At 40.2% G+C, this 6,480-nt stretch overlaps 1 pseudogene; it reads left to right on the top strand.

Moving 5' to 3' along the window:
- Positions 1-4,248: 4,248 nt before the first annotated feature.
- Positions 4,249-4,811, top strand: LOC131916312 (phosphatidylethanolamine-binding protein 1-like; annotated as a pseudogene).
- Positions 4,812-6,480: the final 1,669 nt, after the last annotated feature.

Here is a 6,480-nt window from a genome sequence, read left to right as displayed (position 1 = left end):
GATCATTTCTTGGGATTATCCTAACACATTTTGTATGTGTCATAACTTTAATGAGTCCGTAAATTTTCCCATATTTGAAATGTGGTCACCATACAACATTGTTGGAGGTTTGGGGAACATAGAAGCACCAGACTAATGAAAGAACTAATATTATCAAGGAAGCGAATGTATCACCACAGGGATAAGAGCCCTATTAAAACATGCATTTTATCTGTCTTTCATGTTCTCTCATGTTACTATTCTCTCTATCTCTCCAGCCCTCTCTCTCTCCTTCCTTCCTACTCTTCTTCTCTCCCTATATATTTCTCTCTACCTAGCTGCTTCCCCAAATCCCAGGTCTCCCCTTTCACAGCCTTCAACTTTAAAGTACAAAAGCACTCAATAAATGCTGGCCCTACTGTCTTGAATTCCACAGTGTCTAGCAACATGAGCCAAGATTTATTATAAAGTACTCAGCCTGTGGTGTTCTAGTATAGGAACCCGAAATGGACTAGGTATTGCATTCATCATTATTTTAGGAGAAAACAGAATAGTCAAATTGTATTCTTTGAGAAAACTATTTTTTTTAATTTTTTTATTTTATAATTTAATTTAATTTTACATATCAGCCATGGATTCCCCTGTCCTGCCTCCTCAGCTCCCCCCCTGCCTTTCCCCCAGCCCACCTCCAATTCCCATCTCCTCCAGGACAAAGACTTCCCTGGGGATTCAGCTCAACCTGGTAGATTCAGTCCAGGCAGGTCCAGTCCCCTCTTCCCAGGCTGAGCGAAGTATCCCTGCATAAGCCCCAGGTTCCAAACAGCCAGCTCATGCACTAAGGACAGGTCCCGGTCCCACTGACTGCCTGGGTGCCTCCCAAACAGTTTAAGCTAATCAACTGTCTCACTTATCCAGAGGGCCTGCCCCAGCTGAGATACTACCTTACATCTGTCAGAATGGCTAAGATCAAAAACACTGAAGACAGCTTATGCTGGAGAGGATGTGAAGCAAGGGGTAGTCTCCTCCACTGCTGGTGGGAATGCAAGCTTGTACAGCCACTTTGGAAATCAATATGGCGCTTTCTTAGAAAATTGGGAATCAACCTTCCTCAAGACCCAGCTATACCACTCTTGGACATATACCCAAGGAATGGTCAATCATACCACAAGGGCACTTGCTCAGCTATGTTCATATTAGCATTGTTTGTAATAGCCAGAACCTCGAAACAACCTAGATGCCCTTCAACTGAAGAATGGATAAATAAAATGTGGCACATATACACAATGGAGTACTACTCAGCAGAGAAAAACAATGACATCATGAGGTTTGCAGGCAAATGGATGGATCTAGAAAAAATCATCCTGAGTGAGGTAACCCAGACTCAGAAAGATAAACATGGTATGTACTCACTCATAGGAGGATACTAGATGTAAAACAAAGAGAAAACTGTTTGCAAAGCTTTGGAGAGAATTTAGGGAAACCATATTTATAGTAATGTACTGTGCTGGGACCAGAAATTAGAGAAAATAAGAAGCATTCTCCAGTTTTGAAGCAAAAAGAAAATGACAATTAACTAAACATGGAAAAGGTGAAAGCTGTATATAGAAGCCTGTCTAACAAATTATATGACCATAGGTTAAAAATTGTTTATGTAGAAATCAATAGGAGAAGAAACACTGTAACCTCATCTTTATCTCACTCTCCCCAGTCCAGTTGGCCATACTTAACCAGAATCAGGAGAGCAAGGCATGTAGTTCATTAGAGTCAGTCACCATGGACATAGAACAGGGTAGGATACATGAGAAGTGGATATGCAAGACAAAGAGAAGATCAACAGTGAACACTTGCCAGCCAGGTGGACAATTTCCAACAAGTCTGTGGAAGTCAAGAACACAGATTCAATATGGACAAATTTTCTCTCTACTGAAATTCCCCTGGAGTTATACCTTATCAATACTGACAGAACAGATGATAATCATTGCAGCTAAGACCCCCTCTGATGCTCACATGTCTTCTACAATATTCTTTGAAAATTTTGAAGTAAGCCATTTGTGCTCCACATATCTGACAATGCTTTCCACAGAGGTCCCAGGATTGCCAAGGAGACTTTTGCCAAGAGACCTGAGCTACTAATATTCTTGGTAAACTTCCCAACACATCTTCCTGTATAAATTTTCCTCCAGTTACTTCTTTCACAAGGAATCAAAGAACTAGCTTGTTAGCTACGAGATCTGTGGCAAGAGAAGTGCCATTCTCTTGGAACAAAGTGTCTAGCAGCACAAACACATTGCCCCTTGCCTTCTTTTGTCTCAGTCACTGCAAAATGCTACAGTTTCCAAAGCCCTTAATCTTAACAGCCCTGGGCTTTTCAGAGGTGCCTCTGACCTGCTTCCTTATCCAGTTTCCATCCACCTTCATCTAAGTCAGCGACTCTCAACCTTCCTAATGCTTTAATACACTTCTTCATGTTGTGGTGACCCCCAACTATAAAATCATTCTTTTTTTTCTATTTTGTAACGGAATCTTGCTGCTGTTATGAATCACAATGTAAATATCAGTGTTTTATGATGGTCTTAGGTGACCCTTGTGAAAGGGTTGTTTTACCACAAAGGGGTCAGGACTCACAGGTTGAGAACCATATGAGCCATAAGGATGATGACATCAAAACAGAGTAAGGATTCATATTCTGAGATCTAACATCAAATATATACCTATCTAGTTTATCATACATCTAAGTATTATACAATCAGCTAAAGAACACATATCCAAATTATGTAGGTGATTATGTACAGATAAAGATGACCCAGTGTTATGTTTTGTGCAATCAAATTTTGGTATGGGTTAAAATGTGGCTGCTGCTTTAGATATTGTATTACTGAACCCAAATGGCCATTGACTTGCATCTGCTGTTATAGTTCCAAGCCTTGTTTCAAAGAAAGAAAAGTATCTCTTTGGGGCATTTCATTTTACATCCTATGACATTGAAAGTCTTTATGAATGTATTACAAGTTTCACACATCAATCATTGTCAAAATCTTATCAACAAGGAAACTAATTTCTCAAAAACATACTTTTTTTCTGAAATGCTATCAGAATGGAGGATTATGTTAAAATAGAAAACATGAAAAACATGCCAACTTCGTAAGCTCTAGACAATACATGCAACATATTTTGTTCTGGAATTGAAATAAAATAGATTCAGCAGCTAGATACAAGTTTCATGTAATCTGTGAATGCATAGTATAAACATAGTGAGAATCTTAACTTTTTAGTGTTGTTTGCGATTTAAGATTTAAATAAAGGGTGTTATGTTCTTCCCTCAGGTTTTTCACCATTATATCATGGACAATGTCAAAAAGCTTTCTTCATGAAGATGAGGTTAGGACAATCCATACATAGTCAAGAAATGTTTTAACTTCAATATAATGAGGGAAGCACTGAAAATTTATTAAGGACATTTCCTACTCTGTGTGTGTGTGTGTGTGTGTGTGTGTGTGTGTGTGTGTGTGTGCATATTTGTGCGGATGCACACATGCCACAATGTACAATATGACATGTGGAAGCCACAGGGCAATCTTAGTTATCAGTTCCCACCTTCCACCTTACTTTAGGCAGTTTGTCATCACCACAGTGTATCATGCTATGCCAGCTTACAATGGGCTTCCAGCGATACTACATTTTCTACCACCTACCCATCTTTCTATGGGGAAGTGACTCTCTTCATTTGGTTCCACTTTTACCTTAAGTTTCACTTCTCATGATACAAATAAACCCGATTTGCACAAGCCGAAATAAACACACACACACACACACACACACACACACACACACACACACACATACACAACTTATATTACTCATGCCCGTGAGTGTAAACTAGGAAAATCACTTCTGTATAGCAAATGTCCACCCTGCTCCAGCATACAGAAGAAAGGAGTGGCCTAGCAAGAAAGAACACTAACCTGCATTTCTTTTGTATTTCAGAAATGTGGCTGACACAAATCTATAGATGGAACAAGGGTAGCTTATTATTTTTTTTAATTGAATAGTAAGTTTTCAAGGGGTCTCTCTTCTCTGTAGATTAGAGTGTACACCTCACCACTACAGTAAAGTATTGTTTTGAGTGCCAGTTCTGTTCATTAACCAGACATGCTGATGTACACTCAGACAGAAATTTGTCAATCACTTTCTTTTTTGTCACGAATAAGAATCAACAACAACTCGGGACTCAGTGTGTGTGTCCTGGCCATCATCACCGGCGCTGTCTCTATGCCTGCTGATATCAGCCAGTGGTCCAGGCCGCTGAGCCTGCAGGAGGTGAACGAGCGTCCCCAGCACGCTCTGCGGGTCGCCTACACCAGGGTGGAGGTGGACGAGCTGGGCAAAGTGCTGACGCCCACCCAGGTTAAGAATAGACCCAGCAGCATTTAATGGGATGGCCTCGACCCAGGAAACTCTATACCCTGGTCCTCACAGACCCTGATGCTCCAAGCAGGAAGGACCCCAAATTCAGGGAGTGGCACCATTTTCTGGTAGTCAACATGAAAGGCAATGACATCAGCAGTGGCAAGGTCCTGTCCGATTACGTGGGCTCTGAGCCTCCCAGTGGCACGGACCTTCACCGCTGTGTCTGGCTGGTGTACCAGCAAGACAAGCCGCTGAACTGTGATGAACCCATCCTCAGCAACAGGTCAGGAGACCACCGTGGCAAGTTCAAGGTGGCGCCCTTCCGTAAGAAGTACCACCTGGGAGCCCCGGTGGTGGGCACATGTTACCATGCCAAGTGGGATGACTACGTGCCTAAGCTGTGTGAGCAGCTGTCTGGGAAGTAGGGAGCCAGCAGTCCTGGGGACCCCCCCCACACACACACAGTATCGTCAAGTTGTACAAAGCATGCTGTTTCTCCTCCTTCATGTTTACAGGAATATGTAGAGAGGAGCACTAGATATTGCTAAGTTTAGTCAGAGTTCTAAAATCTTCAGGATAAAAATTGTACATGTCATTAGTTCTAATATAAATGACCTTCTCTAAGGAACTAAAAATCTCTGAATGCTTGTTATTATTTATTTTACCTATGTACAGGAAGGTACATATTTTACACTTCATTCTAATCTATCCTTAATGAATTTTCACAATTAGCTTTTTGTTGTCATTGTTTATTTATTTTGGTACAGGGTCTCCCTACATAGCCTTGGCTGTCCTGGAACTCACTATGTAGACCACATTGGCCCCAAACTCAAAGAGATCTGCCTGTCTCTGCTTCCTGAGGGCTGGGATTTGAGGTGTGTGCTACCAGGTCCAGCCAACAGATTTTTGTTCTGTTTTGTTTTGTTGTAAATGTGCCCCAGCCAGTGCATGAAGGGCACTAGTTCTGGTTAAGATTCACAGCTGTCTTTCATTAATTCTAGAATTGAGAAATCACACAAAAAGTACAATAACAAACAGAACAAAAGTGAGTATAAAAAGGGACTGTGTGTTTTAATAGTTAAGTTTAAAATAATCTTTACAATATATCAAATACAGGTCAAAATTAAGATAAATTCTGCCTTGGAAACTCATTCAGGATCATGATTAAACTAAATACAGAATAAAAGTGAACATGGAGGGATTTTTTTTAAGGAATTGAAATCATATTGTATACTTCTCTATATCTGTGTTAAGATGAAGGATATAACTACTTGCATTTATTTTCCCTTATACATCATAAGGATAAAATGTAAGGAAGTCATGTGCAGTAGTATACATCTTTAAAACCAGCATGATGGAAGCTGAGGCATTAGGAAATCAAGTTCCAGAACAGCTTAGGTTACAGAACGAGACTACAGCCAACATCAAGTTAAATGGAGAGAAACTCAAAGCAATTCCACTAAAATCAGGAATGAGGCAAGGCTGTCCGCTCTCCCCATACTTATTCAATATAGTACTTGAAGTTCTAGCCAGAGCAATAAGACAACATAAGGAGATTAAGGGGATACAAATTGGAAAGGAAGAAGTCAAGCTTTCCCTATTTTTAGATGACATGATAGTATACTTGAGTGACCCCAAAGATTCCACCAAGGAACTGATACAGCTTATAAACACCTTCAGCAACATAGCAGGATACAAGATCAACTCAAAAAAATCAGTAGCCCTCCTATATACAATGGACAAAGAAGCAGAGAAGGAAATCAGAGATACATCACCCTTTACTATAGCCACAAATGACATAAAATACCTTGGGGTAACACTAACCAAGCAAGTGAAGGACCTATATGACAAGAACTGTCTCACCTGTCAATGACAAACGTGAAAAAGATTTCAACACTGAAACATGTGATAGACATTAAAGTTCATCAAGATGTCTTCTCTTCACAACACCAGAGCAATATACAAGGAGAGAAAACAAAAATCAGGAAGAAACTGGAATGGTTTCATTGGGGGTAAACTGTTAACTTGCAGAGACTGAGAATTTTAAATTACTTTTCAATGAGTTTACAGTGAGTCACTGTGAACATTCAATTG

This window comes from Peromyscus eremicus, chromosome 8a (assembly GCF_949786415.1).
Source record: "Peromyscus eremicus chromosome 8a, PerEre_H2_v1, whole genome shotgun sequence".
NCBI lineage: Eukaryota > Metazoa > Chordata > Mammalia > Rodentia > Cricetidae > Peromyscus > Peromyscus eremicus.
This window is presented reverse-complemented; position numbering and strand designations above follow the sequence as displayed.